Source organism: Dendrobates tinctorius, unplaced genomic scaffold, assembly GCF_039654945.1.
Source record: "Dendrobates tinctorius isolate UK_male_01 unplaced genomic scaffold, ASM3965494v1 ptg000034l, whole genome shotgun sequence".
NCBI classification, from domain to species: domain Eukaryota; kingdom Metazoa; phylum Chordata; class Amphibia; order Anura; family Dendrobatidae; genus Dendrobates; species Dendrobates tinctorius.
Window position 1 is genome coordinate 5,255,099 of NW_027361702.1, and position 10,208 is coordinate 5,265,306.

The 10,208-nt window shown below is 59.7% G+C and overlaps 1 long non-coding RNA gene across 1 annotated transcript; it reads right to left on the reverse strand.

Moving 5' to 3' along the window:
* Positions 1–362: 362 nt before the first annotated feature.
* On the reverse strand, positions 363–10,206 carry LOC141087500 (uncharacterized). Its single transcript, XR_012231678.1, has 2 exons — positions 9,946–10,206; positions 363–1,487 (listed from the first exon to the last, which is right to left on the reverse strand). It is a non-coding gene; the product is annotated as an uncharacterized lncRNA (long non-coding RNA).
* Positions 10,207–10,208: the final 2 nt, after the last annotated feature.

A 10,208-nucleotide genomic window follows, 5' to 3' on the forward strand; every position in this document is an offset into this window, starting at 1 on the left:
GATCCGCCAAAAGTTCCTGTCCGTCACCATCCTCAAAGATTTCAAAACGGAGCTTGCAACGTTTTTTTCTGTGGGGGATCCTCCAGACACTCTTAACCCGAAATTCTTTCTGGCTGCCGGACAAAAAAAAAAATCTCTCTCTCTCCTTTTCCAGGCTGCGATTCCTTTAAAATTCTTCATTTGTCGGATCTGTCAAAAAAACGGACGGGTGACATCCGTTGGCATCAGTACTAAAACGGATGCGCCATCCGTCCTTTTGGCAGATCTTGACTGATGCAAAAAACTGAAGTGTGAAAGGGGCCTTACACAGATGCATCAATGGGCTTGTCCATGCATGAAATAAAAGGCTAAATTACAACATGGAGACTTAAATCAGAGCAATGTTTTATTTACATTCAGAACCAGTTTAAGAGGAACAAATTAAGATTTCCCACAGAAATCTCAGACTTTTACTTACAGAAATATTGGCTAAATAACATTTACATATATAGAAACCTTTAATTTTATAAAAGTGCGTTTTTTTGCATTGAAAAATTTTGCTTGTTTCATGCAATGCATTTCTATGTATTGTACAACTGTAATATGATGTTGGTGCATGCGGGCATGACTGAAGGGCCTGTGGCTCGGCCCCCCCATGGCCTGCTTCCGGTGTCTAGGACCAGATATCATAATACCAGCCTTGAATAGTGAAGATGGCAGCCAACCCTGAAAGACATCCAAGGTGGGAACGCCCTGTCATGCCAAAGGGAGTCTGCTAGATCCAGGCGTAGTAGACCAGCGCTGATGGGTTTGTGGACGCCAGGAGGGGGTTGGGCCTGAAGGAATGTTTCTTTTCCTGGCGGGTAGGGGAGTTGTCCTGTTGGTTGCTTTTTTGGACTGAACATTTCCGAAACCACAATTGGACTGTGCACCTCTTGGGAAGCAGTTTAGTCTTCTGTTGCAGAAGAAAAGTACTCTTACCCTGATAGGTAGAGGGCAGGAAGCACTAGAAAGATGGCGTGCATGATTGTTCAGGGCGCAGGTGGTGTGGCCCAGCCACCAGAGGCTAGACAAGAGCCTGGATTTTTAAGAGTAGGGTCGCAGGAGCCTCTGTCAAACGTGGAGGCCGCATGAATAGGAAGGTTTCCCCAGGAGATGTCCATATTGCTCAGGGGAAAACTAGGACATATTTGTCTTGTCCCTTCATTTTTTTAATGGAGCCCCCTCACTGCCTGGTAGGATATACCTATCCTGAAGATTTCAAATCCTAACCTTTACACAGACTTTCAGGCGACTGGCAGGTAATGGATTTGTCTTCCCTCCCTACTCTATCTGGCTCTGGGGGGCGAGAGGGTAGGGGATTAGTGGCAAGGACTGTCCGCCGGAAAACCGCAAACACTCTTGATGTGTTAAGGCCCTGCCTCGTAGACCACAGAAGATATGGTAGTGACAATTCTAGGTGGGAGATCAGAGTGATAACTCGACTCTGTCGCCCTTAAAAGCCATATCTGAAAGAAAAAAGGGAAATCATTAATAAAAAAAAAATGAAGACCTAAGGCAGAAACCAGCCTGGGTGGTCCAGACCCATGTCTGCCTCCTACTGACACTAAGCGAAAACGGATTAGCTTCATGCCAGTTAGTAGTGTTCCCTCCTAGCATAAGCAGCATACAAACATAGCTTTTTGTGTGCCCCAATGAAGCATTAACCACCCCGCACACCAACCAGAGGGCCACACAGGGTAACCACCCCCCCCTGTCCAATCATAAACCTCCACCTCACACTAATCAGTGGACCCCACAGGATAAACCCATCAAAGCCCAAATGCCCCCTTCCCCCAAGCATAAATCCCCATCATGCACCCTCCACCCCCAAGCAAAACCCCCCATCGGACGTCCACACGCCCCCCAAGCGCACAGGCCCCCCATCGGACGTCCACACGCCCCCCAAGCGCACAGGCCCCCCATCGGACGTCCACACGCCCCCCAAGCGCACAGGCCCCCCATCGGACGTCCACACGCCCCCCAAGCGCACAGGCCCCCCATCGGACGTCCACACGCCCCCCAAGCGCACAGGCCCCCCATCGGACGTCCACACGCCCCCCAAGCGCACAGGCCCCCCATCGGACGTCCACACGCCCCCCAAGCGCACAGGCCCCCCATCGGACGTCCACACGCCCCCCAAGCGCACAGGCCCCCCATCGGACGTCCACACGCCCCCCAAGCGCACAGGCCCCCCATCGGACGTCCACACGCCCCCCAAGCGCACAGGCCCCCCATCGGACGTCCACACGCCCCCCAAGCGCACAGGCCCCCCATCGGACGTCCACACGCCCCCCAAGCGCACAGGCCCCCCATCGGACGTCCACACGCCCCCCAAGCGCACAGGCCCCCCATCGGACGTCCACACGCCCCCCAAGCGCACAGGCCCCCCATCGGACGTCCACACGCCCCCCAAGCGCACAGGCCCCCCATCGGACGTCCACGCGCACGTCCACACGCCCCCACGCGCACGTCCACACGCCCCCACGCGCACGTCCACACGCCCCCACGCGCACGTCCACACGCCCCCACGCGCACGTCCACACGCCCCCACGCGCACGTCCACACGCCCCCACGCGCACGTCCACACGCCCCCACGCGCACGTCCACACGCCCCCACGCGCACGTCCACACGCCCCCACGCGCACGTCCACACGCCCCCAAGCGCACGTCCACACGCCCCCAAGCGCACGTCCACACGCCCCCACGCCCCCATCGGACGTCCACACGCCCCCAAGCATAAGCCCCCATCGGACGTCCACACGCCCCCAAGCATAAGCCCCCATCGGACGTCCACACGCCCCCAAGCATAAGCCCCCATCGGACGTCCACACGCCCCCAAGCATAAGCCCCCATCGGACGTCCACACGCCCCCAAGCATAAGCCCCCATCGGACGTCCACACGCCCCCAAGCATAAGCCCCCATCGGACGTCCACACGCCCCCAAGCATAAGCCCCCATCGGACGTCCACACGCCCCCAAGCATAAGCCCCCATCGGACGTCCACACGCCCCCAAGCATAAGCCCCCATCGGACGTCCACACGCCCCCAAGCATAAGCCCCCATCGGACGTCCACACGCCCCCAAGCATAAGCCCCCATCGGACGTCCACACGCCCCCAAGCATAAGCCCCCATCGGACGTCCACACGCCCCCAAGCATAAGCCCCCATCGGACGTCCACACGCCCCCAAGCATAAGCCCCCATCGGACGTCCACACGCCCCCAAGCATAAGCCCCCATCGGACGTCCACACGCCCCCAAGCATAAGCCCCCATCGGACGTCCACACGCCCCCAAGCATAAGCCCCCATCGGACGTCCACACGCCCCCAAGCATAAGCCCCCATCGGACGTCCACACGCCCCCAAGCATAAGCCCCCATCGGACGTCCACACGCCCCCAAGCATAAGCCCCCATCGGACGTCCACACGCCCCCAAGCATAAGCCCCCATCGGACGTCCACACGCCCCCAAGCATAAGCCCCCATCGGACGTCCACACGCCCCCAAGCATAAGCCCCCATCGGACGTCCACACGCCCCCAAGCATAAGCCCCCATCGGACGTCCACACGCCCCCAAGCATAAGCCCCCATCGGACGTCCACACGCCCCCAAGCATAAGCCCCCATCGGACGTCCACACGCCCCCAAGCATAAGCCCCCATCGGACGTCCACACGCCCCCAAGCATAAGCCCCCATCGGACGTCCACACGCCCCCAAGCATAAGCCCCCATCGGACGTCCACACGCCCCCAAGCATAAGCCCCCATCGGACGTCCACACGCCCCCAAGCATAAGCCCCCATCGGACGTCCACACGCCCCCAAGCATAAGCCCCCATCGGACGTCCACACGCCCCCAAGCATAAGCCCCCATCGGACGTCCACACGCCCCCAAGCATAAGCCCCCATCGGACGTCCACACGCCCCCAAGCATAAGCCCCCATCGGACGTCCACACGCCCCCAAGCATAAGCCCCCATCGGACGTCCACACGCCCCCAAGCATAAGCCCCCATCGGACGTCCACACGCCCCCAAGCATAAGCCCCCATCGGACGTCCACACGCCCCCAAGCATAAGCCCCCATCGGACGTCCACACGCCCCCAAGCATAAGCCCCCATCGGACGTCCACACGCCCCCAAGCATAAGCCCCCATCGGACGTCCACACGCCCCCAAGCATAAGCCCCCATCGGACGTCCACACGCCCCCAAGCATAAGCCCCCATCGGACGTCCACACGCCCCCAAGCATAAGCCCCCATCGGACGTCCACACGCCCCCAAGCATAAGCCCCCATCGGACGTCCACACGCCCCCAAGCATAAGCCCCCATCGGACGTCCACACGCCCCCAAGCATAAGCCCCCATCGGACGTCCACACGCCCCCAAGCATAAGCCCCCATCGGACGTCCACACGCCCCCAAGCATAAGCCCCCATCGGACGTCCACACGCCCCCAAGCATAAGCCCCCATCGGACGTCCACACGCCCCCAAGCATAAGCCCCCATCGGACGTCCACACGCCCCCAAGCATAAGCCCCCATCGGACGTCCACACGCCCCCAAGCATAAGCCCCCATCGGACGTCCACACGCCCCCAAGCATAAGCCCCCATCGGACGTCCACACGCCCCCAAGCATAAGCCCCCATCGGACGTCCACACGCCCCCAAGCATAAGCCCCCATCGGACGTCCACACGCCCCCAAGCATAAGCCCCCATCGGACGTCCACACGCCCCCAAGCATAAGCCCCCATCGGACGTCCACACGCCCCCAAGCATAAGCCCCCATCGGACGTCCACACGCCCCCAAGCATAAGCCCCCATCGGACGTCCACACGCCCCCAAGCATAAGCCCCCATCGGACGTCCACACGCCCCCAAGCATAAGCCCCCATCGGACGTCCACACGCCCCCAAGCATAAGCCCCCATCGGACGTCCACACGCCCCCAAGCATAAGCCCCCATCGGACGTCCACACGCCCCCAAGCATAAGCCCCCATCGGACGTCCACACGCCCCCAAGCATAAGCCCCCATCGGACGTCCACACGCCCCCAAGCATAAGCCCCCATCGGACGTCCACACGCCCCCAAGCATAAGCCCCCATCGGACGTCCACACGCCCCCAAGCATAAGCCCCCATCGGACGTCCACACGCCCCCAAGCATAAGCCCCCATCGGACGTCCACACGCCCCCAAGCATAAGCCCCCATCGGACGTCCACACGCCCCCAAGCATAAGCCCCCATCGGACGTCCACACGCCCCCAAGCATAAGCCCCCATCGGACGTCCACACGCCCCCAAGCATAAGCCCCCATCGGACGTCCACACGCCCCCAAGCATAAGCCCCCATTCGACGTGTACACGCCCCCAAGCATAAGCCCCCATCCGACGTCCACACGCCCCCAAGCATAAGCCCCCATCCGACGTCCACACGCCCCCAAGCATAAGCCCCCCATCCGACGTCCACACGCCCCCAAGCATAAGACCCCCATCCGACGTCCACACGCCCCCAAGCATAAAACCCTATCAGACGTCCACCCCCCAGAATGAACCCCCATCGTACGTCCACCCCGGCATAAACCCCCATAGGACGTCCACCCCCCCAGCATAAACCTTCATCGGACGTCCACCCCCCTTAAGCCTAAGCCCCTATCGGACATCCACCCCCCTTAAGCCCCTATTGGATGCCATTCCCAGCATAAAACCATCATTGGACATTCACCCCCCACATAAAACCTCATCGGACGTCCACCCCCTCCCAGCCTAAGTCCCATTGGTTGTCCAGCTTCCCCATCATAAACCCCTGTTGGATGTCCATCCCCCGAAAGTATAAACCCCCACCAGATGGCACCTCTTCCCCAAACAAAAAGCCCTACCAGTCGAGCGCCTACCCCAAAATCAATCCATCCCTTTCAAGTCACAACAGATGCAGACAGGCCCCGTTGCCCTAGCATCAAGTTCCCAAGACACCACAATTGCGCATTAAATCCCCCCTGCCCCAAGATCCCAGCCTGACCAGGAGGAGTTAATGCACGCTTGTGGGGTCTGTTTGTCCCCGGGGGGCCCTACTAGGGATAATGCAAGCTCGTGGGGTCTGGTTGGGCTTCTGGGGGTCGATTAACGCATGCTTGTGGGGTCTGGTAGGGCCCCGGGGAAGGGTTAATGCACGCTTGAGAGGTCTGGTTGGGCCCTGCATTAGACCCCCAAGGAGCCCACCAGACAACAAACGCATGCATTAACCCCCTCCCCGTGAGCCCAACCAGACACACAAGTGTGAATTAAACCCTCCGCGCTTGTGGGATCTGGGGTGGGTTAATGCAGGGTCCACTCAGACCCCGCAAACGTGCATTAACCCCCCCAGGGCCCAACTAGACCCCAAAAGCATGCATTAACCCCCCCCGGAGCCCGACCAAACCACAAAAACGTGCACTAATCCCCCCCCACAGTAAGGAGCCCACCCAGACCCCACATGCATGCATTAATCCAGCCGGAGATCCAAACAGAACCCACAAGCGTACATTAACCACCCCTGAGATCCAACCAGAACCCATAAGCGTGCATTAATCCCCCGGGAGCCCAACCAGACCTCAAAAACGTGCATTAACCCCCCCGGGACCCAAACAGAACACACAATCGAGCATTAACCCCCCCCCCCCAGGACTACCCAACCCTGCGTGTGCATTAACCTCCCCCCGGGACACAACCAAACACGGCAAGCGTGCATTAACCCCCCCGGGACCCAACCAAACACGGCAAGCGTGCATTAATCCCCCGGGAGCCCAACCAGACCTCAAAAACGTGCATTAACCCCCCCGGGACCCAAACAGAACACACAATCGTGCATTAACCCCCCCCAGGACTACCCAACCCTGCGTGTGCATTAACCTCCCCCCGGGACCCAACCAAACACGGCAAGCGTGCATTAACCCCCCGGGACCCAACCAAACACGGCAAGCGTGCATTAACCCCCCCCAGGACCCAACCAGACACGGCAAGCGTGCATTAACACCCCCCCGGGACCCAACCAGACACGGCAAGCGTGCATTAACACCCCCCCCCGGACCCAACCAGACACGGCAAGCGTGCATTAACCCTCCTGGGAGCCCAAGCAGACCCCACAAGCATGCATTAGTACCCCCCCGAAATACAACCAGAGCCCACAAGCGTGTATTAACCCCCAACCAGACCCCACAAGCGTGCATCATCAACCCCCCTCTCCCGGGACTACCAGACCCCACAAGCGTGCATCATCAACCCCCCTCTCCCGGGACTACCAGACCCCACAAGCGTGCATCATCAACCCCCCTCTCCCGGGACTACCAGACACCACAAGCGTGCATCATCAACCCCCCTCTCCCGGGACTACCAGACACCACAAGCGTGCATCATCAACCCCCCTCTCCCGGGACTACCAGACACCACAAGCGTGCATCATCAACCCCCCTCTCCCGGGACTACCAGACACCACAAGCGTGCATCATCAACCCCCCTCTCCCGGGACTACCAGACACCACAAGCGTGCATCATCAACCCCCCTCTCCCGGGACTACCAGACACCACAAGCGTGCATCATCAACCCCCCTCTCCCGGGACTACCAGACACCACAAGCGTGCATCATCAACCCCCCTCTCCCGGGACTACCAGACACCACAAGCGTGCATTAACCCCCCCCCCCCCCCCCGGGACTACCAGACACCACAAGCGTGCATTAACCCCTCTCTCCCGGGACTACCAGACACCACAAACGTGCATTAACCCCTCTCTCCCGGGACTACCAGACACCACAAACGTGCACTAACACACCCTGTACCCAGCCAGACCCCAGGAGCGTGCATTAACACCCCCCCGGGACCCAACCAGACACGGCAAGCGTGCATTAACACCCCCCCCCGGACCCAACCAGACACGGCAAGCGTGCATTAACCCTCCTGGGAGCCCAAGCAGACCCCACAAGCATGCATTAGTACCCCCCCGAAATACAACCAGAGCCCACAAGCGTGTATTAACCCCCAACCAGACCCCACAAGCGTGCATCATCAACCCCCCTCTCCCGGGACTACCAGACCCCACAAGCGTGCATCATCAACCCCCCTCTCCCGGGACTACCAGACCCCACAAGCGTGCATCATCAACCCCCCTCTCCCGGGACTACCAGACACCACAAGCGTGCATCATCAACCCCCCTCTCCCGGGACTACCAGACCCCACAAGCGTGCATCATCAACCCCCCTCTCCCGGGACTACCAGACCCCACAAGCGTGCATCATCAACCCCCCTCTCCCGGGACTACCAGACCCCACAAGCGTGCATCATCAACCCCCCTCTCCCGGGACTACCAGACCCCACAAGCGTGCATCATCAACCCCCCTCTCCCGGGACTACCAGACACCACAAGCGTGCATCATCAACCCCCCTCTCCCGGGACTACCAGACACCACAAGCGTGCATCATCAACCCCCCTCTCCCGGGACTACCAGACACCACAAGCGTGCATCATCAACCCCCCTCTCCCGGGACTACCAGACACCACAAGCGTGCATCATCAACCCCCCTCTCCCGGGACTACCAGACACCACAAGCGTGCATCATCAACCCCCCTCTCCCGGGACTACCAGACACCACAAGCGTGCATCATCAACCCCCCTCTCCCGGGACTACCAGACACCACAAGCGTGCATTAACCCCCCCCCCCCCCCCGGGACTACCAGACACCACAAGCGTGCATTAACCCCTCTCTCCCGGGACTACCAGACACCACAAACGTGCATTAACCCCTCTCTCCCGGGACTACCAGACACCACAAACGTGCACTAACACACCCTGTACCCAGCCAGACCCCAGGAGCGTGCATTAACACCCCCCTGGAGACCCAACCAGACCCCTCAGACGTGCATTAACCCCCCCAGGACCCAACCAGACCCCACAAGCGTGCATTAACCCCCCCCGACCAAACAGACCCCACAAGCCAGCCTTAACACCCCTGGGAGCCCAAGCAGACCCCACAAGTGTGCATTAACCCCCACCCCCCTGACAAAACATACCCTGCAAGCGTGCAATAACCCCCCTGGGAGCCCAAAGCAGACCTCAAATGCATGCATTAGTACCCCCCGAAGTACAACCAGACCCCACAAAAATGCATTAGTAAACCCCCCCCCCCCCCCCCAAGTACAACCAGACCCCCACGAGCGTGCATTAACCCCCACCCCCCTGCCCCAAACAGACCCCTCAAGCGTGCATTAACCCCTGCCCCAAACAGACCCCAGAAGCATGCATTAGTACCCCCCAACGTACAACCAGACCCCACAAGCGTGCATTAACCCCACCACCCCCCAGAAGCATGCATTAACCCCCCCGGACCCCACCAGACCCGTAAGCGTGGATTAACCCCCTGCCCCAAACACTCCACAAGCATGCATTAACCCCCCCCCAAAAGTACAGCCAGACCCCACAAGCATGCATTAACCCTCCCCGGACCCCACCAGACCCGTAAGCGTGCATTAACCCCCATCACCCCTGCCCCAAACAGGCCCCACAAGCATATATTAGAACCCCCCCAAAGTACAACCAGACCCCACAAGCATGCATTATATATCCCAAGCCCCCAACCAGACCCCACAAGCATGCATAAACCCCCCGGACCCCAAATAGACCTTGCAAGCATTCATTAACCCCTCTGGGAGCCCAAGCAGACCCCACAAGCATTAACCCCTCAAGACCCTAAACAGACCCCGTAAGCATGCATTAACCCCTACCCAAAAGCGTGCATTAACACCCCCCCCCCCCCCGAACCCAAATAGAGCCCGTAAGCATGCATTAACCCACCGACCCAACCAGCGTGCATTAATTCCCCCTCCCCTCCGGGAACCCAACAGCTCCCAGGTAAGCCCCCAAATCCCACTAGTTAGCCCCATCAACCAAACATCTAAGACACCAACCTGTTACTAAACCCTCCTGCCTGTCACCGACGCTGCTGACCTAACTCCACACTGCTCACAGACGCCGGCGCCATAGAGACAGCTAAGACAGTATGTAATGGAGGCTTCTCTCCCTGCACCAGACGGCAGAGACGTGTAATGGCGTCTTCTCTTCCTGCCTTTGCTGTCAGAACACGCCCCCCCGGTATGACACGCCCCCAGAGCTGACATCACACCTGGAAGGAGCCCATACAGTCTAGCATTTACCTTTATTATGTCACAAG